The sequence below is a fragment of the Carettochelys insculpta genome, chromosome 7 (genome assembly GCF_033958435.1).
Source record: "Carettochelys insculpta isolate YL-2023 chromosome 7, ASM3395843v1, whole genome shotgun sequence".
Taxonomy (NCBI): Eukaryota; Metazoa; Chordata; order Testudines; family Carettochelyidae; genus Carettochelys; species Carettochelys insculpta.
Genome location: NC_134143.1, coordinates 17,121,476 through 17,147,772, shown reverse-complemented (window position 1 = coordinate 17,147,772; position 26,297 = coordinate 17,121,476). Strand labels below are relative to the sequence as shown.

At 43.0% G+C, this 26,297-nt stretch overlaps 1 protein-coding gene across 7 annotated transcripts in view; it reads right to left on the bottom strand.

The window, feature by feature from the left end:
- Positions 1 to 26,081, bottom strand: part of CSGALNACT2 (chondroitin sulfate N-acetylgalactosaminyltransferase 2) — a 45,531-nt gene extending 19,450 nt beyond the window's left edge. Inside the window, exons 1-2 of one of the 7 annotated variants that reach the window (XM_074999427.1) lie at positions 25,942 to 26,081; positions 144 to 231 (exon numbers count right to left, since the gene is read on the bottom strand). The gene's annotated coding sequence lies outside the window, so the exon portion shown is untranslated. Of the gene's footprint in view, positions 1 to 143; positions 339 to 2,143; positions 2,188 to 4,418; positions 4,531 to 21,705; positions 21,727 to 25,941 lie in introns of those variants that run through there. The other 6 variants (XM_074999428.1, XM_074999426.1, XM_074999430.1 and 3 more) reach the window with 6 other exon arrangements.
- Positions 26,082 to 26,297: the final 216 nt, after the last annotated feature.

Sequence of the window (26,297 nt, the reverse complement as noted above, 5' to 3'; positions counted from 1 at the left end):
ATTCTCTCTCTCCATATATATTTATAAACATCTACAAAAAATAGTTTCAGATAATTAAACCCATTTAAGTTCTTAAGGGAAAATTAATGAACAGTGTCTAGAACATTTTACTATTAAAATATTACACAAATACAGTAACTTGCCTACAAAACTGATTAATCCCAGATGTGTCCTCAAACTATTGACCAGGCTCCAGATGTGGTCAGACTCAAAGTCAGAAAGTCAATCAGTCTGCAGCACAAAACCAGGACATGGAATGATGTAACACTCACATTCAACCTTTCTTAAGCAGAAAATTATATTAAATTTTATAAACGCTCTGTTTCCATTTCCTTCTGAATTTTGCAGGAAAGCAAGCATTGGAAGCATCATTTGCTAGCTGCTGAATGTTAGGTTTCCTTAAAACAGAAGTATTTAAAACAAAGCAGCTAAGTATTATACAGAGAAAGGCGTTAGTTCTGTGGAAGCTAAAAACACTAGACTCTGGGTTAGGCAAAACTGGTACTCACAGGCTTAATCTATTTACAACAAATAAAGATCGGACTGTAGCTGAGTCAAGACAGATTCAGCAATGTCTCCCCCTAAATCTACTTCACTATATTAGCTGGCTTTTCTGTCCAGTACAATTTATTAAGAGACCGTGACTATCACGCCAGTGGCAGCATTTCATATTTTTTTTTTTTTAGTTACAGGCAAAGCACTGTTAATTCACTCAACATACCAATCTATTTTTGAGGACTGAAAAGAGCCGCAGGGACAATTTTTTAAAAAGACTCAGTTCCATTGGGGCACAGAGGTTGTATTTGAACTTTTGTTTTCTGAGCCATTTAACTTTAGTGTGTATGTGAGGAAAGAAAATGATACTATGAACATTAAACACCATTTTCAATCTACAAGAAAACTTTAGTTATTAAAAGGAAAGCCATGAGTATGTCTAGGTTATGGTTATACCTACTGGAAAAAATGAGGCAGTTTTGTCAACAAATCTGGGCTCATCCACACTACAAAGGCATTCTGTTGACAGCACATCTCTTTTACATGTAGATGTGATCTGTTGAGAACAGTTTTGTAAGAATAGCTCAATGGTTTGAGCATTTGCCTGCTAAACTTAGGGTTGTGAGCTCAATGCTGGAGGGAGCCATTTGGGGATCCGGGCAAAACTGATTAAGGGGGAGAAGATGGTGTTTGGTGCTGCCAAGAGGGCAGGGGACTAGAGTTGACAAATCTCCCGAGGTCCCTTCCAGTTCTATGACGTGTATTTCCATATTTTCACATCTCTTCCGAGAGTAACTTCTGTACACAGGAGCTTTTAGTGTAGACATAGCCCTTGAGAACTCATTAAACTTTGGATTTAACAACATTTACTTTGTATATTTTCCCATGTGTTTTGACAAATGGTGTTTTAACAGTTAACTCAAAAGCATTAGCTTTCTGAAACTGAAAAAGTGTCAGTTTGTCAGATGCCCCTCTATAATTTCCTACAACTATGAAAATTATAAAGAGGACAACATGTTTCATAATAAACATCTCTAGGACCCATCAAATTATTTAAAAAAAAAAAAACACAAGAACTACTCTGCTAAGCTATCCTTAAGATAGATTCTAAACTCACAGTAGTGAACTCACTATTGCTAAGTATGAAAGGATGGCCCAGGAACTAGTGTCCTGTTCTGCCCCGACTCTGCCTGATCTTGGAGCAAGTCTCTCTGTGCTTCAGTTTGCCCATTTCTAAGTTGGGTAGCAATACTTCCCTAGCTAACAGAGAGGAAAAAAATACAGTAGAAAGACAGATGTACAGATAGGACAGTAACGGGTGCCACAAAAGTACAACTGATAGACTGAACGAGTAGTGAAGGAAACGCTTATCTATTATCGCCATATATATCAGACAATGGTCATCACTGTTAAGATCTTTATGTGAAGAGCTAACAAAGCAACATGCAGTGAACAAGTACAAATGCTGCATATCTCTGAGCCACATCAGCTAGCTTCTCGATGTAGTGTACATAACAGACATCTGTTTTATGAAGCACTCTGTTGAAAAGTACTGCTGCAGCTACAGTCATGCACCTCTTACCTACTGCTAATGCAATGCATTAAGATTCTATAAGACAACTATATTAGCCTACACAGGCCACCTCACCTGCATTTCTTTAGTCAGATGCCTCCACTCAATTCCTTTCCCTCTCATCTGTTTCCCATTCCCTCCTCAATGACACCTGACCAGAAGAAACAATATTGATTTGTACAGGCTTTTGCCAAGAGACAGGTCTTGCATCCATCACATTTTGCTGCCACGCAAATGCATCCTTACTCTATTTACAGGAGGCATGAAAAAAGTCACATTTAATTAAAAAGTCCCTATAAATGCCATCATTAACAGGCAACTTTTCTCTCACTATTGCCCCATCCTGAAAAAAGGGACACTACATGCAACATGTCAATATATCATTAAGGCTGCACAGTTAAAGTGAAAAAGCAGAAGATGTAAAGGTTTCAGTTTCTACAGCAGTGCCAACTCAATTGGACATTCAGTACCTTTTAAATGGCATACATTTAAACCTGCAGATGTAACAGATCCACAAATACCAGCTAGGTACCATGGCCAAACTAACATTAATTGAGAATCTCACCTTTGACACAGACTTTTTAAAGAAAGAAACATGTACCGGATAAAAGACTTGAAAGGTTTGCTAGATACCTATTAGGCAAAAAGCCAGAAATCCAGAGTTCCTGCATCACATCTTCTCACTCTACCGCTTCTTTAAGAAAAAACTGTCCTGCATCAGGGACTGAAAGAGGCTGGAGGTTTTTTTCCCCCCGTCACTTCCCTAAAGGGGGTAAAGATTGACTTTTTATCCCTCCTGCTTCTCACACTATTTCCCAGTAGCAACAGAAGAAGCAAGCTTATTAGCCACCTTGGTTCCCTCCCACCAAAAAGGAGAAAGGAGATCAATAAGTGGGAACCTTTGAGTCCTATACCACCCAAGTACAAAGATGTGAAGAATTCTCTCACCCAGGGAGATGGGAGAACAAAGTTACATATATCTGCTAGTCACACCAATATGCAATGCAAATTCCTCATACTGGATGCAGGACCAGCTAGTCTTTAAAGTGCTACTTGACTGCTTTTTGTTTTGATAGTGTATAGACTAGCATGGCTTCCTCTCTGTTACTATTCAGCATCCTGATGGATACTCAAATCCTGCTTCCCTGAGAAACTGGGGATGATGAGATGCTCAGGAAGGCACTGCTCCTGGATCCGGTTAGTGGTCAGAAATATTTCATATCAGCTTCAGACTTGAAGATAGTTTCCCCAAGCCCTGTTCTTTAAGATGGCTGAAGGTGCAGCGAGCATCACAACACTGGTAAATTAAGTTCCTGCCCTTGAAAATGGCATGCATTTGCACATGACTGAGAGATAACAAAGATTATCTGGAAAGCAGGGTATTTGTTTAAAGGCCAACTTTCTACATCCTAGAATTTTCCATGCTGAAAATTCACATAGGAAAATACTTTTATTCTGGTTGACAGAAAACCTGCTGACTTACAATGAGCATCATGCCTCTGAAAAGATGACATCTGAAGTACACACAAGGTTATCAAAATATGTAATGGTACAAAGAAAACTGGTTGTTCCTACAAAGAGCCCATTTATTCTCTAAGCACAAGAAAACAAACTCAAATGCTAATTCAAAACACTTATTTATGTTACATTAGCATTCCAGTTTGATCCCTTGTGAAGTATAAAAAAGTGTCTTTCCTGAAGAGGACACTTTTTATGCTTAGAATAATGACTTAACTCTTATATATTCTTGTTCTATTTTGAGTGGTGTCTACATAAGCGTATTTTTCACATGTTCCACTACAGAATTTTCCTTTTCTCTCAGCTATAGATGGTCCTGTGCTTTTGTGGTTCTCTGACTCAGTCTAAAGGCAAATTTGCAGTAATTTCACATCCAAGGATCTTAATAATTCTACCCAAAAAGAGACCACAACATTGACATTTCATTTTACAGCAATTTTCCTTGGCAATTCATATACAAAGGATACAAATCTTGGTAACATCCCTTGAACATGTTACCCTATTTCCCACCAACTTCAAACTGCTAGGAATGCTTGCTGAACACTGATTGAAATTTATAGTTTCTCTATAGTCATATCTTCCAGATGGTTTGTGACTCATTGAAATTGTTTTCTTAAGTGTGCTGATTTCTTCAGCTACAGATAAGCGACACACACACACACACACACACACAGGAGGGAAGGAAGACAGAGAGGGAAGCTACCTTATCTATAGATAAGGTTATAGCTTATTTCCCCCCATAGGGATTGCCAACACGCCAGACAGGTTGTATGTACAGGAATTTAAGAGCTGATCCAGAGCCTTTTAAAGTTAATAGAAAGGCTCCTGTTACCTTCAGTGTGTTTTGTATAAGTCCTTTAATTTGGGTCAAAGCTTCTGTTTGGCCAGCAAATTTAAGCAATCCACCCACAGAAGAGCACAACAGGAAAATAAGGAGGACTGCTTGCGACCTGTTATAGAACAGATAACAGTGAATTTTAGTTCTACTGTGAAGAGAAACATTCTTAGATAAAAATTGCAGTTATTAGTGTAGCTAAGGATACAGTTGCAACTACTGAAAATTATAGTGACTGTAGGACCACTACAAGGGTTAAAAACACAAACAAAAAAACAAAAACGAAAAACAAAACAACTGGCAGCCTAGTCCTGAAATCTATCTTTAGCTTGATTGATAAGCATAGAAATATGCTAACTCTCAGGCTTCATCTAGCTTGCCAAGAATTGTCGGTAAAAGAGAGACAAATTGCACAATGCATTTGCATATCTTTTGCCAACAGTTCTGTTGGGAGAGGCCAAATGCCAGAAAAACCCCTTCTGTGGAGACATCCCTTCTGTATCATGGAACAAGGCATACAGGGATGTCAACAGAACACTCCTGACCAGCAGATCTCTGCCGAAAGATCTGCAGTCCGGATGCACGCTCTGTGGACAAAAGCCTGCTGTCTAGACATAGCCTCAGAGAAGAGTGAGTCAGAGTAAGCTAGACTGATTTTGGTTTCATAAAGGTCCAGTCAATTTCCTTTTGAAATCAGTTGAAATGGACAGGGAAAGAATAGAAAAAGGACAGAAAAAGTGTAGAAAGTGGAGGCCACACGGCCAACTAAGGGGAGCCGGGGGTGTGGGGAGTGGAGATTTGGTAGCGGCCTTCAACTACCCAAAGAGGGGTTACAAAAAGGATGAAGAAAAGCTGTTTTCAGTAGCGACAGATGACCAAACAAGGAGCGCTGGTCTCAAGTTGCATGGCAACAAGAAGTCCCATGGTACCTTATAGATGAGCAGATTTTTTGGAACATGAGCTTTCGTGGGCAAAGACCCAGTTCCTCAGATGCCACATGACTTCTTGTTTTTGCAGATAAAGATGAACACCTCTCTGTTAAGTTGCAGTGTGGGAGGTCTAGGCTGGATAGCAGGATAAAGTTATTTCAGTAGATGGGTGGTGAAGTACTGGAGTAGGTTACGTAGAGAGGAGGTAGGATGTCCCGCCCCTTGAGGCTTTGACGTCCCGGCTTCACAAAGCTCTAACAGGGATGATATACTTCAGTTTGGTCTTGCTTTGAGCAGCAGGTGGTTGGACTTGATGAGCTGCTGAGGACTCTTCTAATTCCTAACTTCTAACACCTATCCCAAGATCCTATGTACTTAGGCCTGAAGTACCACAATTTCATTTTGTCACTGCATTACTGATCACTAACACTGGACAGTTTTAAACCTGTGTATCTTTCATCAGAAGCCAAATCACAGGTACAAAGATTCATTTTACTTGCACGCATAGTCCCACTTCTCACAAACTCATTGTCCTACAAATTCTTGAGCCAGGTGACCAGGGGAGTGTGGGGGGAAAAGGGGGCTCTTTGTTCAGGGAAGAAAATATGATAGTCACAGGAAGATTAAACAAAGTTACAGAGTCACAATTCTGGTAAAACAGGAAAGTCACAAGAAAGACTTTAATCAAGATATGCTTCTTGAAGCAGAAAAGGGTCACATGAATTGCATTTATAATGACAATCACAGCTAATTAAAAACAACAAATGAAAGCAGCAATTTAAAGGTCAAAGAAGTTTAAAAAAATTGGAATCATTACTATCCAATATACTATGTTTCTGCATTCCTAACTTACAAATGGAGATCTCAAATGCAACATGCCTGGTGTGAATTAGAAAGGGTTTTCTTCCAATATGTTGATAACTGTCAAAATAACAAACAAGGACAGTAGATCAACCTGCAGCCAGGAAGCGGTCCGATCAGCACATAGCTGAGGCTCATGTGACATACTCAGGGCTACACAGACAATATCCATATTAGGGTTACCATATCTGACCTCTCCAGAAACAGGACATCCCTGAGAGGCAGTGCATCTCTATCTGCATCAACCAACTTGCATTGTATTCATGTACTATATACTCAGGAGTGTCCTCTTTTTGCACACCCCTGAGTGTATGGGTGTGTATACTGCATGTGGGTAATGCCCACATAACACACAGAGGCCTTGTCTATACTATCTCCCTACTTCAAAGAGAGGATGGTAAGTAGGGTGTTGGGAGTTCGTTAATGAAGTGCTGCACTGTATATGCAGTGCTTCATTAAGCAAATTCCCCCCCAACAGCAACTTCGAAGTGCCAGCTCGCATTTAGCTGTGGCTCACCCGCCAGTACTTTGAAGTGCCCAGGGTACTTCAAAGTCCCTTTACTCTCTCAAAACAGCCAGAGAGTTGCACATGAAGCACACAAGGCTCAAATACCACTGCCTTAAGCCCTTTTTACAGTGACCCTTAGAACCACCATCCCAAATCTCCCATAGTAGCTGCTCATATCTACCACCATGTGGCTGGCACGACCAGGAATATCCACCTGGGATACATTTCAGAGAACAGAAAAAAAACCAAACAAAAACAAACAAAAAAACCACCACCACACACAGGCCAAATATGTTCATATTCTTCATAAATATAATAGGACAGTTACTACAAAGACTCCTCTCCGGGGGCACTGCAAAGATATGGAAGAGACAGCAACATGAAATCCGACAAAGAAGCAGCGACCTTGAAAACTGAGACTTCCAGGGAGGCTCAAGCTGCAGGGATAATCAGTTCCTTGCTATGCCAACATCTAGTGGAACGCTAACTGGGCTCCTTCTAACATCCTTCCCAGGCTCACCGAGTATGCACTCATGTCACATTTGCTAATATCCCTCAAGCATACTACTGACGCCCCTCCATCCCTTATTAAAGTACTGTAATAGTCATGGATTCCTTAACCATCTGCAGCAGCATGGCCAACAACAAAAGTTTTACCCATGATGATCTAACAGCCCAGGCTATAAAGAACTTCTGTCTCCAGGGCTGTCAGTCTGGCATCTTTCGTAAGTTCTAAACTGACTTAAAAAGACTTTGCTCATTTCCACCCTAGTCATATGCCCTATGAGAGAGCTGAGACTGACGCACTGATGGTCAGCAGGGGGAAAGCTGACATGAGGAGGTTAATATGTTTTCACACTATGACTATAGAAGACAAGTCACATTTCGTTTTTAACTGGAAACATGTTAAGAGCCACAAGACACAAGATGCGGAAGTCCAACTGTATTTCTCATGAAGAGTTCTGAATGCAATATGAAGTGCCCATGCATATCTGAAACACATAACTACTGAAAAAGTACTTACCAATGCTGGATATTAAATAGATCAGAAAAAAAAAAGCATTTGCTTGTAAAAATAAAGGCTAATAAATAATCCAATCATAAAAGTTAGTGGAAAGAATGCTACATTTTCATGAAACAGCTCAGCATTCTGTGGGTTTACCTCACTTTGTACAGCAGGCCAGACTCCAGACACAAAACAAAACCACAATAATTACCAAAAAATATTTCCCCAGTACATATTTTCTCATTGCAAACAGTGACAATTTTACAGGCGATTCATACTGTAAAATTCTACCATGTGCACAACAAAAAGCTGTATTTTTGCCAAAAATAAAACTGATATTTTACACAAGTATCAGGTTTCATCTTTAAACATTCAAACCAGCACTTCTACATAATGCTCCTGAAATCAGGGGGTTACGCTGACATTCTATTTTCTGACATAGCAAAAAGAATAGTTGTCACTTGTCCTATCTGTTTCATCTCCTGGAGGAAATCTGTACCAGGTTTCCTACAATGCCACACTACTTTTTTCACACCTTGCTGTTGATAGATTTTCTGCTGATAGTCTGTCACGTTTACAGGGTCATCTGCACTTCTTTCTCTCATCTGGACTGTGAATCCACCTCCTTATTGCTCCTGGGGTTGGGGGAAATATGTAGTTTTACCTTTCAAGCCAGACCCAAGGCTACAGCACTCTGTCAACTATGTTCACCAGCATGTCCCATGGAATTCAGCACTTGCTGTTTTGTTCAGAAGTATGGTCATTTACTGATCACAGACAGCCTTCTTAAAAATGAAAGCACTGTTTAACAGTAGAATCAACATAAACACAAGAAAAAAAAGGAAGTTTAAAGTGGAAGTGTGTAAACACGCATACACCCTTATCTTCCTAAAGTTCAATCATCCTATGCTGGCAGGCACCTCAGTACCACCATCTCTCCAACAAGTGCTATAGTCAGTTTGATCTTCCCATTCCCTCCATTGGATTTGTGGTGCAAACAAGTAAAGAGGACAGCAGCAAAGCAGAGAAAGCAGCAAATGCAAAGGAACAGAATGGTGCTTTAACCAAAGAGTATCCTTCCAACTGCCCCTGCGAAACTCAGCAGCAGTAATAGCTAATGGCAAAATCGCTGTAACTCCTGCATGTATCATATTCCCAGTAGAAGCAAAGTAATGTTAACTCCAGGCTTGTCTACACTACAGGTAATGTTGGCATATCTTCTCTTCTGTCACTCAGGAGAGTGAATATGTCACCCCATTAGCAACATAAGTGACCGCAACACCAGAGTGGACAATGCTATGTCAGCAGAAGAACTTCTCTCTTTTTATCCTCCCCGCCTCAGCACAGAGCATCTTCACCAGATGCACTAACGTGCCATCACTAGTGTAGAGCTTCTGGTGCACATGAGCCCTCAGAGGGCAGACAGGCGTTGCTCACACATATGGTGTAGCTCTTAGGGCTCTGCCCATCAGTCACATAGCAATGGGTAAATCATGCTTGTAACAAAGGCCTAGAATCAGAACGGGGCTCAGACACCGTGATGCTCTGTAGAGCCTAGGAAAACACAGAAACAACACCGATTCACAAAACCCGAGTTAGGTGCCCAGACTCCCTATAAAATGAATGGGGAGAGACAGGGGCTCAAAATGCAATTCACAGAAAGTCAGCATGTTTGGCAGGGAGCCACGTCAGCTAACTAATAAGGGATGTCAACAAGAATGGGGCACATTAAGCCCGCCCCAGCTTCACCCTCTCCTAGAAACAGCTACCTAAATCCAGAGTATGAGGTGCCTACCTCCATTATTAATTCATAGTCAGAATGCCACCATGGACTTTGGGCAGTTTTGGGAAGGTGTTTTTGTTAGAACGACTTGGATAGGCCCTTAACACCACCCAAAGAGCCCCCAAAACATTTAGTGCAGTAGTTAGAATGCTCACCTTGGTTTTGGGAGTTCCAGATTGAATTCCACCCCCTCCCCCAGCAGAGGTGGAGAAAGTATCTGAACAGGGGTCTCCCACTATTCAGGAAAGTGTGCTGACCACAGGGACTCACTCCCTCTCTCCTGGTGAAACTGTTCTATTGAGGATAAATATAGTTATTGGGCCAGAGAGAGAGAGTTACTCAGTAGATGGTGATTAGAGCACCTCTTTGGAAGGTGGAAGATTCAGGGTGCATCTACACTAGCCAGCTACTTCAAACTAGCCGGCACAACATCGAAATAGCATGCATTGTGTCTACACGCGCCGTGTGCTATTTCGACGCTGAAATCAACGTTAGGCAGCTAGACATTGAAATCGCTATTCCCATCCGAAGATGGGAATAGTGCCCTACTTCAACACTGAACGTCGAAGTAGGGCGTGTGTAGATTATCTGTGTCCCGCTACTTCAAAACAGCGGGGTCCTCCATGGTGGCCATCAGCTGAAGGGTTGAGAGACGCTCTGTCCAGCCCCTGCGGGGCTCTATGGTCACCGCACACAGCAGCCCTTAGCCCAGGGCTTCTGGCTGCTGCTGCAGCTGGGGGTCCATTCTGCGTGCACAGGGTCTGCAACTGGTTGTCGGCTCTGTGGATCTTGTGCTGTGCAAGTCAAGTGTGTCTGGGAGTGGCCCTTTAAGGAAGCAGCTTGGGGCTTTGCTGGCCCCTTATTTCGACAGGGAGCACTTGTGTGTGTGGATGCTCCGCATTGCCTTCCAGGGTGGCTCCTTTCGACGTTCTCCGTCGCTACTTCGACATTGAATGTCGACAGCACCAGCCCTGGAGCACATGGAGACAATACGTGTCTAAGTAGCCTATTTCGATATCCTTACGTCGAAATAGGCTACTTCAATGTAGTGTGCTAGTGTAGACATAGCCTCAGAGTCCAGTATTCTGCTCCAATGAGTTCTTATTTATCCACAATGGAATACCTTCAGCAGGAGAGACTGAAGGGATCTCACATCAGATTATCCCATAGCTCAGTAGTTAAGAGAGCCCACATGGGGGGACAGACCCCACTGAATTTCTTCCCTTCTGCCTGTGGTGACAATTGAGCCTGGTATCCCGCATCTCAGGTGAATGCACTAACTTCTGGTCTAAAACTTAAGGTAGATACTTCCACCACAACATCCAGTAGACTTATTTGGAATAAGACCCAACCAGTAGATAAATTCAGAGGCAGACTACTCCATCAGACCTCCCATGTGACTCTCAAGCCTGAGTGCCTCCTTCCAAGTTCATGAATTGCTTTTAGAGTTTGGCAGAAGATAAGTGTCCAGATGCCTAGAGTGGGGCAAGAGTGTGTGATCAAAGTCAAAAGCTTAGGCACTGAGTGAACTTCTACTGTGAAAATATAGGTACAGAGTGAGTTTAGGAACAAGTTTTGTGAATCATAGTGCAGCCTGAATATGGGACTTGAGTGCCTAAGCCTAATTCAACTCACATTGAAATCAATAGAACCCCTTCCACAGGACTTCAGTAGTGGTTGGATCAGACCTCAGGAGAAACTCAACCAACAAGTACACCAACACCTACAATTTTATAGTTACCCTCATTTCAAAGAAAGGTATAAAAAGCATAAAGGTCAAAAGTAGTATGTAAAATGTAGATTCCACTGCCATTTTTCTAAAGACAGACAACTGCCTATCATATTTTCCCATTATAAGAGGTCATGTAAAACAAGCTCTTCCTCAGCATGTTGTGTTAATGCTAATCCGTTTTCCACTGGGATTTACTACATTCTTTGCACTACTACAGAGCAGTTTTACTTGCTGTTTTTCATTGTACAGCAAAGTTACATGTTTATAAAAGTAAAAACCCATGAAACTTTCCAATATTTATTTGTTGAATCAGTATTCATTTAACTTAACGTAAAACAAAGCCAACTCAAAATTTGGAAGGGGCATTTTCTTAATCCTATTGTAAAAGCTGGTGATGGAAGAGCAGCACCATCTGGTTGCAATTATTCTGCCTACCAATACAGTCCATACAGTACAAAGAGTATAAACCACAAATGGGAACAATATACGTTTACTAGTCCTTGGAAGGAAGGGACATGAACTAAAAGGATTGTGTCAGTATATCGCATCTGACCTGAGGTCTTCGAAACAGATGCTTATGGATGAAAAGCCATCAATTTACTTGCAGGACACTTGGCAAAGTAAGTCAATCTAACAGTAAGACACTCAAGCTGTCTCCCCATTACCAAGTTTTATCTACAGAAGAGGCCTTCTGTTGACAAAACAAGGGAGCATTCACACTACAAATGTGTTCTGTCTAGTATCTGACTACAGAACACAGCTTTTCCCCAGCAGAGTTATGTCTTGAAAGTTTGAGGCATGGCACCTCTGTGGTCACTCGGGGGGGTGGGGGGGGGGAAATGATGACACGACACCATCGAGAGAGAGAGTGTGTGTCCGGCTAGCTGTTCTGGCAAAGGGCTGGGCAATCTGGCTACTGTCGACAGAGGGAGCCCCTATTAGGGGTGGACATATTCTGTAGACAAATGTTCTGTTGGCAAAACTCTGTCAACAGTGACTTCTTTAGGCAGAAAATTGTTGCGTAGACCCAGCTTCACTGAGAAAGGCTATGCAGACTATGCTACCTGTGACACACCATCACTATCAAAACAGTGCAGAGTTCTCATTTACTCCATACTCACAGGGATGCATACCTCTTATTCCTAACCTCGTAACCAACCTGAGCGCTCAGAGTCAGGCAAGAAGATTGCTGCTTTCTGAAAGAATCCTTCTTGTTCACTTCTTGAGCAGCTTTTTAGAAAACTATTTTCCTGACTTCATTCAAAACATTCAAGGAGATGAGTGAAATGAGGAACAAATATAACCACTGATCAGACTTACAGCCCCAAAGGTCATACGTACTACACCCTGACACACTCCATCCTTCAGTGTCCTTTCACAAATGTTAGTTATCAATTTATGCTATTTGCCTAAAATGTGCTCCATAAAGATTACACTAAACATTTTCCTCCTGACAGACACATATTTGACTTTATTCATATGATTAGTCACACTGAAGTAAGCAGGACTGCTTACATGCTTCAAAATCCTAGTTGCACATAATTAACTTGAAACTAGAGTGAATAATAAACACAAGGCATACTGTAAAACAAGCAGTAGGAGAAGGAAAAATTTAAACTGAAGAGTTATATTACAATCTCCTTACTACTACATTTCCCTGGGGCTTGTATATTACAATGTAAATAGAATGGGTAGTATGGGATGATCAAATTTTCCCGATATTCCTGGAATGCTGCTCAGCTATTGAGAAAGTAATCATCCTCCATAATCACCACAAAACAATCCAGTTAACCTGACACTGAGTTTCTTTTACATTCAATGGACACACACAGTCAGTGCTGTAACATGTCTGATAGTTTACTATAAATCAGGTAAAGTTATAGCTCTTCCAAAAACTGTCATTTATTCACATCATGCATGCAACATTGAATATATGCTGTAAGAGGTATGCACCAATACACATGTACAACATGGCAGATTTACAGCTGCTGTGGGATGCACAACTAAGTTTCCTGACTTGTCTGGTTAATATTTCAACCATACGTTTCCATATATTTAATATTTCAACCATAATACTACAATAATGGATTGTTTTTGTGCCGAATTTTCAAGGCATTCTTAAAAAGGTGAGCTGTATTTTTTGCTTTTCTCTGTTTATAATGAGGAAATTATATCAAACATAATGAAGTTAAAACATTCTACAGGTATGTTACAATACTTTGAAGATACAAGTAGTAAAGAAAAGCAATACATGAGACAGTAAATATTCCAAGACCATATGCAAAACATATATAACTAATTTTTATTATTCTCATTACTGTGTATCTAAAACCCAAACTTATGTGCCTCAAGATTTACTATGATCAAATCCATCCATTCTCCCACACGAGAGTAGATTTTTGTCTTTATTTCCACTGCCTCTTCTTGTTATGGAAAAACTAATTGCAGTCATGAGATGCACATTTGATTCTGGACTTTTTAAAATTTGTGAGACTGTGTACTGCTATAGCTAAAACAAATACTGTGGTACTACAAAAAAATGAGCATAACAGCACTGAAATTCAAAAAAATGCTATATAGAATGCAAAAGCCTATACTGGGGCGGGGGGGGAGATTCAGGCATGCGTCACCCATTTCCTGCCACAAAAGTAATTCAATGCACAAAATAAAGAAGGAAAACATTATTATTCATATGTAGCTGAATGTTTAGATCTGAAGCTCTTTTAAGGTCTAAAAGTCAGTTCTCAACTATACTTCTAAAGTAGCAGTAGCAACACTTGAAGCATCCCCCATCTTTCTAGCACTAAACATCCAACAATCCTACATTTGTCAAATTTTAGCAAACTAAACTCCACTTCAGCAAAGTGAAGCCAATCATATATCCCTCCTAAACCCCTATATGCACAACATCTAATTCTCTTTCCTTCACATGTTGGTGAAAGCCTACTTGGGGGGAAAAAAAAGTCTCACAGAGTAGAATGCATATATAGATCTCCTGATTATATTTCCTCAGGGCTTGTCTACATGAGAAAGTTACACCTTTGTAAGTTAAGGGATGCATTTAAACCAGTACTGGTCATTCTTGTATACCTCTTAGGACAAGTCTAGACTACAAAATTAAGTTGAAGTAATTTACACTGACATATAGCCTCTGCAGAAATTAAATCACTTTTTTTTTTTTTGGTACACACTGCATTCCTTGTGTCAGCAGTGTGCATCCTGCTCAGGAACGTTTGCACCAATTTACCTAAATGTGGGGCATTGAGGGATGACTTCTGAAAGGCAGCAACCGCCCATGTAAGCAAAAGTGTCTACATTGAGCTAATTAACAGAAGTATTGAGTCTCTTGCAAAGGGAGAAATAAGTCAGTGTACTGGATGAAATACAGCACTGCAAGACATATTTTAGTGTAGACACATATTGAGGTCATCAAAGCAGCTTATTTTATGCTATTTGTCTAACTCAGTACACAGACCAGGCCTTATTTTGACATAAGAATCTCTTTTTCCAGGTTAAGTTAAAACTTTTCCAAAGCCACATAAGTGTAAAAAAGCCACTCTTATTCTGGAATAACTGTGTCCACAAATAAGTATACCACTATAATTACAGTTGTTTAATTACACCAGCTTAGCTGTACAGGCATAACTAGCAAAACTTTCCACTGTAGACAAGATCTGAAGTGCTTTAAAGTTACTTTCAACATTTAAAGTACCATCATTGTTACAGCTGGCACCCACCGAGGTAAAAATGGAGTAGTTCAGACGCAAGAGCTATTGTTACAGACTCTCTGCAAATTCATATCACTACATATTATATTCTCATATTTTCAATATCTTCCATGCAACCAGCCCTCTTTTTTATATGAAGTTCAGACTCTCCTGCACAGTTATGATGCCCACTGATGTCTGTGACTACCACAAAAGGCCCTGAAATATGCAAGAATCTTCCTTATCTCACTAGTGGGGAAATGCACATTCATACTCAAAACATCTAGCATTAGAACTAACAAGTTTGAGTCCTAGTTCTTTGGGCTCATCCTTCTGCAGTATCTACCTAGGGTACAAGCAGACAAGAACCCAACACACACCAAAAATTCACAACAATGAAAGTACAGTTTTATGAAAAGATAAAGTTGCACCTAAGACTCTCTGTTAACCATCCTGGACGAAGTCTGTAATTTTATTACTTAAGGCATTCAAGCCACCTATTTAACTAAGTCTTACAAGCAACAATTTCAGCATTTCCACGAAATAAAACAATTCATATTACAAAAAAATTCCAGTATTCTAAACACAAATTTGAATGACAAACTACTAAAAATGATCATAGCAATATCCTCTTTGGTGTTGTAATTTAATACTAACATTTCACCAATTAATGTATTCAAATAGTTGTTTACAATAAGCGTGAGGAAGACTAAAACAGCCACATTTTCCATTTCCAATTTTCTCCTAATTATTTGTTCTTACTTAATCCATGTGGTAAGCTGTTTGGAAGGCTATGAAGAGCCTCAACCAGTTTGACAATGCAGCTAACATTTAATATGCAAATTCTAAAAAAAACAAAAAAAAACCACACTTATTTTAAACACAATACGATTATAAATCAAATAGCCACGATCAGTTCACGTATCCTACCTCCAAGAGATCCTCATCACTTGAGAATATTTAGTTAATATTTAATTAACCATTCCTCAGTTCACAGCTATGAATTTACAGCCTCCCCCCACCTTCCTTCTGCTCCATTATCTTCATAGTAATGTATAATTTTAGCAAACAGCTACAGGTTCATGCACCCGTCTAGTTGGCATAAGTTACTTGTGTCAATTCCAGTATGAAATGTACCTGAAAGTAGGATGCCAAAAATGATTTTAACATTGATATAATGCATTTCAGAACTATCATAAGGGTAGCATTTATCACAGCAAAAAAACCCTTCCATTTTATATTTGAAGAACTGCAGTACCATTCTCAGATCACATAACTAAGTGGAAAATGGCCCTGTTAAAGGCTCATTATCCTTCACCTACAGCTAAGATTATGGCCGCGTCTACACGTGCACGCTACTTCAAAGTAGCGGCGCCAACTTCAAAATAGCGCCCGTCACGGCTACATGTGTTGGGCGCTATTTCGAAGTTGAAATCGATGTTAGGCGGCGAGACGTCGAAGTCGCTAACGCCATGAAGGGATGGGAATAGCGCCCTACTTCGAAGTTGAACGTCGAAGTAGGGAACGTGTAGACGACCCACATCCTGCACCATCGAAATAGCAGGGTCCGCCATGGCGGCCATCAGCTGAGGGGTTGAGAGACGCTCTCTCTCCAGCCCCTGTGGGGCTCTATGGTCACCGTGTGCAGCAGCCCTTAGCCCAGGGCTTCTGGCTGCTGCTGCCGCAGCTGGGAATCCATGCTGCATGCACAGGGTCTGCAACCAGTTGTCGGCTCTGTGGATCTTGTGTTGTTTAGTGCAACTGTGTCTGGGAGGGGCCCTTTAAGGGAGCGACTTGCTGTTGAGTCCGCCCTGTGACCCTGTCTGCAGCTGTTCCTAGCACCCTTATTTCGATGTGTGCTACTTTGGCGTGTAGACGTTCCCTCGCCTCGCCTATTTTGATGTGGTGCTGCCCAACGTTGAAGTTGAGCGTCGACATTGCCAGCCCTGAAGGACGTGTAGACGTTATTCATCGAAATAAGCTATTTCGATGTAGCGTGCACGTGTAGACATAGCCTGTGTCTTCTACTGTACTTCTGTTGTTGCATTTGACCATCGGGAATGTGAAAAAAAAGCATCTCTCTGATCAACAAAAGTTTTAGCAAAAAGCACCAGTGTGCACAGTGTTTTGTCAGTGTAAGATCTCCTGGCAACAAAGCTACCACACCTTGTTGGGGGTGGTTTTATTGTGCTAACAGGAGAGTTTTCTTTCATCAGCAAAGACTGGCTTCATTGCATATCTTATAAAAGCAGGGTACACAACATACAAACAGAAAGAAGAGACCTGATCCTCTGAGAAAGTGTCTGCATTTGTACTCACCAGCTGAGAGCTGAATGATAGTTTTCCTCCCTTCCACCCTATGCAGAAGTTAAAACCTTAAAACACCTTTTTAATCAATGGCAACTGCAGGGGCTCAACACTTCTAAAGTGATACCACAATCTCCATATTATTTGATCAACGCCAAACTCCTTCCCTGCCCTCCTTTGACTGGGAACTGGGTTCTCTCACCATGGTAATTTTTTGGAACTCTTGGTGGAAGCATTCCCCCTCCTCCAGTTTTTGTGTGAGCTGTGAAAATCCAAGCCTTGCTAAATATTTTTACCACTTGTTAGCCGATGCAAGCTCCTGGGCCTTGTCCATAGCATAACCTCACTTGATGTTGCCGCTGTGATGAAAGAAGAAATAACCCATGAGAATCTTCCCTGCCATAGCACAGAAGGGGGAAGAACAAAACCTGAACAATATTAACACTGTGCAACTTAAGTGATTGCCATTCCCACCCGTTAAGCCAAAAAGAAATCTAACAGTATGCACCACCTGTCTGGAGGATCAGAGGGTCATGACTGCTCTGCTTTTTCCCCTCTTGCTAAATGGGGGGCGGGCACGCCTAAGAAAGATGGCATAAAGCTGGAGAACTACTGAGTTTGGTGATGATCAAATAATATGTAGATTGTGGCATAATTTTAGAAGTGTTGAGCTCCTGCAATTTCTTCTACTTTTTAAATTCCTCCCCACTTCTAAGTCCAGATCTCTCCTCTGTTTCCAAAGCACACAAGTGGCAAAAACTTATGCAAGCCAATTTCACTGCTGTCCACAGGATTCTAGATAGGATTAGTGAAACCAACAAGCAACATATTAGTCTAGTGCAGGGATCAACAATCCGCAGCATGAGTGCCAAGAGTGGCACACGAGCCTATTTTCATCAGTACAAGAGGCAGGAGCTCAATCCCACCCTTCCTATCCCTTGCAGCCCAGAGCTTGCTCCAAGCCATGCTGCCTGTGAGTTAACAAGAGATCAGCTAATGCTACCAACCTTCACCTAAACTGTAAGGCTTTCCATCTTAATGTATTTATTAATGAAGCTGTTGTAAAAAGTATCACTGGCATTTAGACCATACATAGAGGTCAAGAGTTGAAATTTCAGCACTCTGCCTCAGAAAGGTTGCTGAGCCCTGCTGTAGTGAAAAGCACAGAAGAATTCCAAACCTCTTTGTCGGACAACAGTGAATTTGAAGGTTCTCTTTTCAAAACAGCTTGAACTCTCTGATGGTTTATGTCTCCCTAGGAAATTTACCTGTCAACATGAAGAAGTAGGACAGTAGATTTTTAAAGTCCTAATATTTTTCACTGAGAACCTTGCATTTTCAGTTTACTCTGCCATTATGGATGAGATCTCACTCTTTAAGGTGAAGCACACAATTCAGGAAGCCCCTTTTCCTGACCACCACAAGTGAGAATACCGTACAGTTTAAAAAAAAAAAAAAAACACCTTGTGAAACCAAAATGTACTTGCAGAGCAGATATGCCAGTAATGAGTGAACACTAGAACAGAGTGGATCAGAAACAGAAAAATAGCCATTCGCTAAAGAGGGAAGACTCTCAGATTGTCTAGTTAGTTACATTGTTACCAACTGACAATACTGCTAATGGACGCCTTCTGTGGGCATGAATCAAACAGAAGAACTACTTGTCGCACTGGATACAACTCAGGAATTACTTGAATAATTTTGCATGATTTCACTGAAATTCAAGAGCAAGAGATTAGGAACAAGGCAGAATTCTAAACCACCAATACTAAAATGGGTTCCAGTGCATAAGAATGGCCATACTGGGTCAGATTAAGGTGCAGCTAAGCTCAGTATCCCCTCTTCTAACAGTGCACTATGTCAGGTGCCCCAGAAGAATACATGGTTTGTGTTATGGAGCAAGGATATCAATCAAATAATAATTTGGATACAATTTTGAATTTTTCTAAAAAAAATTACATTTATACAAATGTAATAAATTAGCTGCTAAAATTCTTGGCACACTGCATACTCTAACCATCTTTTTATAGCCTTCCGAACTTCATTGTCCCCTTTCCTGAAGGCCTTTCAGAACCAATGACTTAAAATGTGCCTATTCCTCCATTACGTTTTTGCTATTTCACCAGGCTGGTCCATTATATGCCTGTTCTGAAACTCACAGACCTCATCAAAATAAAGCTATTTTCTTCATTAGAAAATTGCAAAAAGCATCCATCAATTCATGGCTAGTTGATCGCTTTTTCATTCAGATCCAACCAACTTAGGTCAGATACAAAAGACAATTGAGAGGTGAGGCTTCACAATTGCGAAGACGTCTTTTAAAACATCTGGTCAATGCCTGAATGCATCTCTAGCCATATACAACATAACGTTTGAAGTTTCTCATTATACATTTTAACCAACGTGACAGAATGTAGAAGTGCCCCAACTTCTCAGCATGGAACCAAACATTTTTTTTTTTTTAAAAGAGTCAAGGGGCCACAAGCAATGTTCTGATCCCGTTGCACCAGAAGCCACAGGTCCACCTTCTACAACATTCAAGCTCTAACATGCTGCATGCGAAGTACAGTCATACACCGAGATATGCCCATTCAGGTTACGAGAATTTGACTTTACAAGGGGTTTCATTTAATACTCCTGCTTCGACTTATGCATTTACAAAGACTGATTTAGATTTCGCATGCCTCAGCGGGATGCAGCCACACTGCAGTGGGAGAAAGGCCACGGCTCCAGGCAACGGCTGCCCAAAGCTGCTGCCCACCTGGCGCATCTCTCCGCAGCGCCCGGCAGCAGTTTCCCAGAGCCCCCGGCCAGCCACAGCAGGCGCCCACCTCCAGAGCCAGGAGAGGAGGGGACAGCACCCATCCACAGAGCCGCCGCCCTGGGCACCTCAGCCCACCCCTGCCTTTACCTTGACACTGCTGTGGCTGGTCTGGGTCTCTGCCTCAGCGCTGCAGCAGCTGTGCACCCTGGCCCAGCCAGTGGCTGCAGGCTCCCTGCACTCCTGGCAAAGTGGGCCAGGGCCAGGTGGAGGCTGGCAGCTCTGGCAGACAAGCACTGAGGGGATGGAGTCGGCCGTGTCGGTCTTGAGGAAGAGGCCACGCAGGGGGTGGCAACGCGGTACGGGGCAGTAGACTTGTCTGAGTCCCAGCAGTAGATCACGACACACTGCGACATGTGGATGCTGGGCATGCAGCCCATCCTGGCCCCGCTGCTGCCCCTCGTCCCCCCAGCTGGCTAGGGGGCCGTCGCCACCCCCCCACGCAGCTGTGTCTTGGGTGCCGCTCACCACCTGCGACATTCCGTCCAATTTAGCACCTGGCTCACCTGCCGCTGCTGCCTCAGCCACCGCCAGCGGGGTCTCTCCGCCGCAGAGCTCCATACGAACGAGGTATCACCCCTCGCCAGCTAGGGGCCCCTTGTGCCTGCATAGCTCCCCACGTGGCCAGCTCCTGGCACTGCCCCCTCCCTGTTTAACCTAAGCTGTGCTCAGGCCGGGCTGTCTCCCTGTGCCCTGTTCTGCCCTGCCCACCCCCTTGCACCGGCCCCGCTTCTGCAGCTGTGGACAACTACCCAGCTTTGCGCCCCCCTCCCAGGCACTCTTCAATTTCCGTTCCCCTCACAGCCCTGTCTCTGCACCCGGGACAGCCCCCCAAAAGCAGGTAAACAGCCATATTAGAGAGAAATTAATGAGGGGAAAATGCCTTTTTAGGTTGTGTTATGATAACTAATGTTAACTATTGAAGTAATTGTGTTCATTTTAATGGGATTTGGTGTTGTTTTAGCATAAATGGGTGTAAATTTGGGGGCTCAGGAATGCATAAATTTTTTTCACATTGAAATTAATGGTAATTACTTTTTCAACTTACAAGAATTTGCCCTAAGAGGGGTTTTTCAGTAACGAATTACCCTCATAAGGCGAGGGAAGAATCTCCCAAAACCACCTCCCTTCCCCGACATACCCACTTTCACTTAAAAATAGGAGATCTGGAATTCAGAACTTGTAGGAAGTGAATTTTTATTGCCAAGCATCTTTCAGCAGCTATTCTAATTATAAAATAATTACAGTTAGCTGACTTGGTTACCAGTTTCTTCTGCATGTTTTCTTGTGGCGGGAAGACATGACTAGGATCAGGAGTAACAATTTAGCCTCTCTCTACTACAAACTACGTGACTCTGGAAAAATCACCTGACTTCAGTGCCTTTGTTTCTCCATCTGTGGAGTAGGGGTAATATTTCCCAACACTACAAATCATAGAAGCATGATGTAATGAGGTCTGTAAAGCACCCCAGAAATACCAGAATAAAAGGTATAAATAATGTAAGTGAAACATTCTTGGTGCCTACCCAAAAGAGAGCTTGGTGCATCTTGGTTGGGAGCCTGGGTCAACCTCACCTAGAGCAGCTTCATTTTTACAGCACTAGGAGCAGCAGCAAGGTTCACACCTTACCTTCTCACAGTTTTGCAGCTCAGAGCTTTTCCACTGAGGGTCTGGCAAAAGACATGTTAAGATGAAGCAGGTAAGTCAAACCTTCTTTCCCATTCAGCTAGGATCTAAGGGCAGCAGAGAGCAATTCAGAAGATACTGTTCCTCTATTACATCAAAATTTCAGTCACAGCATAATGATTCTCTGCCTGACAGCACAGAGTTTCAAGGGCAAGTGTAATTCTATGCAATCTCTACTATCGCCCAGCAAACTTAGTGACGTGAAATACTCTTTCTTCTCAAGGTATTGAAGCAAGCTCAGGAGAAAGGCATTCCCTCGAATTACAAATCATAAATGTTTAAGAGTTTCTGTTGCATTATTGGTTTCAGCTGTTTGTGGGCTGGAGGAGGGGAGCTTGGGATGCATGGGGTCATTATCTCTACTAAAGAAAAGACATCATTGAATGCTGCCCACGTTTGACCTAGAAATAGACAGCTTGCACAGTTTCTTTTTAGTGGATGATATCCCATACATCAAACACCTGAAGGCTACTACGTTCCTAACTCAGTCCTCCAGTTATTGACAGGCTGGCACAATGGTGCTGGACTGTCTCCCAAGAGAAATAAGGAAGATCTGCCCAATGGACCACCACCACCAGGATGATGAGTGATTTGGGACCTCAAGTAAGGGGAAGAGGCAAGTACTCTGTTGACAAGTGCTGGAATTTCTACCAGGTTGCTTTTCTTAAACAATGCTTGGGGGACGACATTTTTCATATTACTATCTGGCTAACAGATGTCTGGCAAAGAAAAAAAAAACCAAGAAGCCCTGTGGCCTTTGCCTACAAAAGTTTATGCTCCAAAAAAAAATCTGTTAGTCCATAAGGTGCCACAGGGCCTCTCATTTGCGCAGATACAGACTAACACAACTACCCCTCTGATAGATGTCCGACAAATAAGTTCTCTCACCCTGTGGCTTCTGGAAAAGAGGAAAAGCTAGTAGCTAATGGTGCTGTTTGGGGTGAAGAAGTTAATATGACTCCCAACCTTCAGCATTTGGAGTGTCTCCCCTCTACGCCTTTCATTTTTCAGAGACTCCTCTGACAGAAGCCGCAGGGCCTCACTGCAGTTTTCCAGGGCATTCTCAGGCAGCAACAGATTGAAATTTACGGGATTTTTATTATAATCACCGCAGACAACAGGGATTTTTAATAGCTACAAGGAAACTAACCAGAGTCTTGTAAATTTCACATAGCTGCTGGATAAATCTACTAACACATTTTTCCATATCCTAAAAAAACCCAAAAACAAATTACCCTAAACTGACACTGGAGTAAACATTTCAGGAAGGTAGTTTCTAGAAATTATTCTTTGAAAATAGAGATGCCAATCAGTTTCAGTGCACTTTAGTGCTTTTAATAAGTCTTATCTTGTAGGTTTGAGGTTTGTTTTTTTTTTGGCGCATGCTGCAGAACTGATCTGGACATATCATACATCAATTGAAACCACATGGTGAACAGATATTAGGAATAGGATTAAGTTAATTGGTGACAGACTGGTAGGTAAGGTTCCTACTTAAAAACCTTCATTTACCTGGCACAATTTACATGAGCATCAGTTTACTTAACAAAAAAAAAAAAACAAAACCCAGGGAGAACAGATACAGTTTGTATTTTCTTGCAATTCTTATGAACGAGAAGTAAATCTGATGCATGACTACAAGACGGAGTGGAATTAAAATGCAAATCAGCAGCACTGAAATGGAAAAATGTAATTGCAAATAATACCTTGCACGGTTTATTGATTATGGAGGCATGACCAACTAACGGTGCTGAGCTTTTTGCAGAGGCATTTAAACCCACATGACTCCAGTCCCCTATTGCAACGTGTTCAGTGATCATACAGAATCAAGCTACCAAAAGTGTGCTTTTTAACATATAAGATTAAGAAGTGAACTGGGAAGGGGCGTGTGATGAGGAAGAGAACTCATTTCTCCCCCCATCATGCCCCAGAAATAAAACTTAATTGTGAATACAAGGCGTCCACCTGGAATAAGAGGGCTTTTTCAAGGCTCTGCCTAAATGACAGATGGAAAAAAAGACTTTGTTCTAACATAGCTATTCTTTGACCCACTTACAACAAGGTTTCAACTGTAAAGAGAAAAGGACGGACGGACACACAGTTTTCCGATGGGAACACTCTGTCCCCCAAGCTACCAATTTTAATTGAGCTAAAGCCAGCTCCCCTGATTTGGTGACAACTGTACCAAAAATGGGATCTCAAAAAGAGGAACTGAAATGGAGTAGACTCAAATACAGTGGAGCTAAAGTCACAAGGAAGCTGCAGAGAGCCCTGAATTGGTTTAATACCATGCCAGTTACAATTCTGGATAGCATGAGGCTGCTCTTGTGGGTGGGAGAGGTGAAATCCTTACTGTAAATGAAGTTCTTAGTTGGATACAGTCTTCTGTAACTTGACATTAAAAATAACATGACAATCTCTTCCATTTAAACAGACACTCCTTAAATGTGGCGCAATATCTTGCACCATCCACATTGGTGACTCTTCTTTCTGCCGTCCTTCACCTCACTCTGCTCCTAAATACTTGGCAAACTTGGAAGTACAAGAAAAACAATCTACCTAATCAAGGCTTATTTCATTGCTGAAACAACAGTATATGAGCCACGAAGAGGCTGTCCCAGTTGAAACACAAACATTGCCAACATAGGCTAATGCTGTGGAGGGGGACCAACAGACTTGCCCGACTGCTGGGCAAGGCCGGGGAAGGAGGGACAGCTCCATGCTCCCAGAGGCCATCAGCACTGCCTGGAGCCCACCACACTGGGAGGCCTTTTAAAAATCACCTTTGCCTCCACTCCAACCACTAAGTATCACACAGAGTAGACATGAAGAGCCATCACTCACGTGACAGGCAAAGCTACAGTACCAAGGAGCCCGATCCCTGCCTTCATTTATGACTAATTCTAAGAAAACATCCTGAGGCACCTCAATCTTACAAAGCTATCCTAACATAGAACCATAGAGCACTAGAACTGGAAGGGACCTCAAGAGGTCATTGAGTCATTTCCTGCCCTCTTGGCAGGACCAAACACCATCTAGATCTACAAAAACAAGAAGTAGTCCTGTGGCACCTTACAGACTAACAGATATTTTGGAGCATAAGCTTTCGTAGACAAAGTGGGTCTTTGCCCACAAAAGTTTACTCTCCAAAATAACCATTAGTCTATAAAGTGCCACAGGACTTCTTGTTTTTGAAGATACAAACTAACACGGCTACCTCTCCGATACCGGCCATCTAGACCCAGGCATTTTTCATCTCAGGCTTCTTTGTTTCCCTTCACTTCCAACTCCTCAGTGCTCTCGCTGAAGTCTGCATCGGGCTGACACAGAACAGCTAAGGCTACAGCAGCTTTTCATAAAGGAAAAACACAGCTCACCTACAGGAAGACAGTGCAGAAACCCAGCTGTTGCAGAGAAGAGGGTGGTGGGAGAGAAGAGAAAGGGGACTAGGGATAGAGAATGAAAGTGACAGGCAGATGGCAATAGGGGGGGGAAAAAAGAAATAGAAGGGACGCACAGGAAGAGGGGAAAGGGGTAATAAACGGTATGAAGAGGAATCGGAGGGTGGGAATAAGTGCTGAGCGTGCTAACCCCCCTGCAGAAAAGCCAGGGATTGGATCCTCAAGTTAATTTCGGAGAGGGAGCTGGGAGGAGAGAAAATAAAAGTCTCCAAAGGACCAGGGAAGTGCGTTAGAAAAAACACAAAGCGCCACAGCGTTGAGAATTGGCAGGAAATGCAGAAGGGACGCGGGGTAAATAAACAGGAGGAGGAGGACGGGGAGGTAACTGCGGGCAGCCGGGAGACGAAGGGAGTTAAACGACAGAGCTCCCGGGGGAAAGGGGAGAGGAGGGGAAAAGAGATCTGCGGGGGCGGGATGGGGACTAACGGCACAAAGGGGGGCGCAGGGAGCCCCACGGGGGCATCACGCAGGGAGAGCTGGGCCGGGGCAGCTGCACAAGGGGCGCTACGGAGGAGTGGGGCAGCCGCGCCGGGGGCTATGGGGGGAGGAGAGTCACAGGGAGCCGCCGCACAAGCGGAGCGATGGAGAAAGGGGGAAGCCGCGGCGGGGGCTGCGGGGGAGACGAGGGGGGCTGCGGGGGCGAGGCGGGAGCAGGGCCCCGGAGCAGCGGCCCTACAGGCAGGGCCCGGCAAGGCCCGCGGGGCTCCGCGCTACTCACCGGCCTGTCCCGCCGCTTCCCGGCTCGGCTCGGCGCAGCGACCCCGCCTCCTGCGAGCCCGGAACCGGCCAGAGGCAGCGGCGGTAACCGCATCCCCTTAAAGGGGCAGGCCGCGGCCCCGCGAGACGGGCAGGGGGCGGGGCCGGCCGGCCGCCCCACCCCTTCAACCCGCCGCTCGCGGAGCGCCAGCGGTTGAGGGGGTTCCGCCCTCACCGTCACGTTCTGCGGCATCCAGGGGCTGTACCCGCCCCATTGTGTCCCCGGGGGGAACGGCTGTTGGCGCGCGCCGCGGGGGGCTGATGTGTCACAGTAGGAGAGTTTCCCCACAGGGCCAGCAAGGGCGGGGCTCAGGGCTG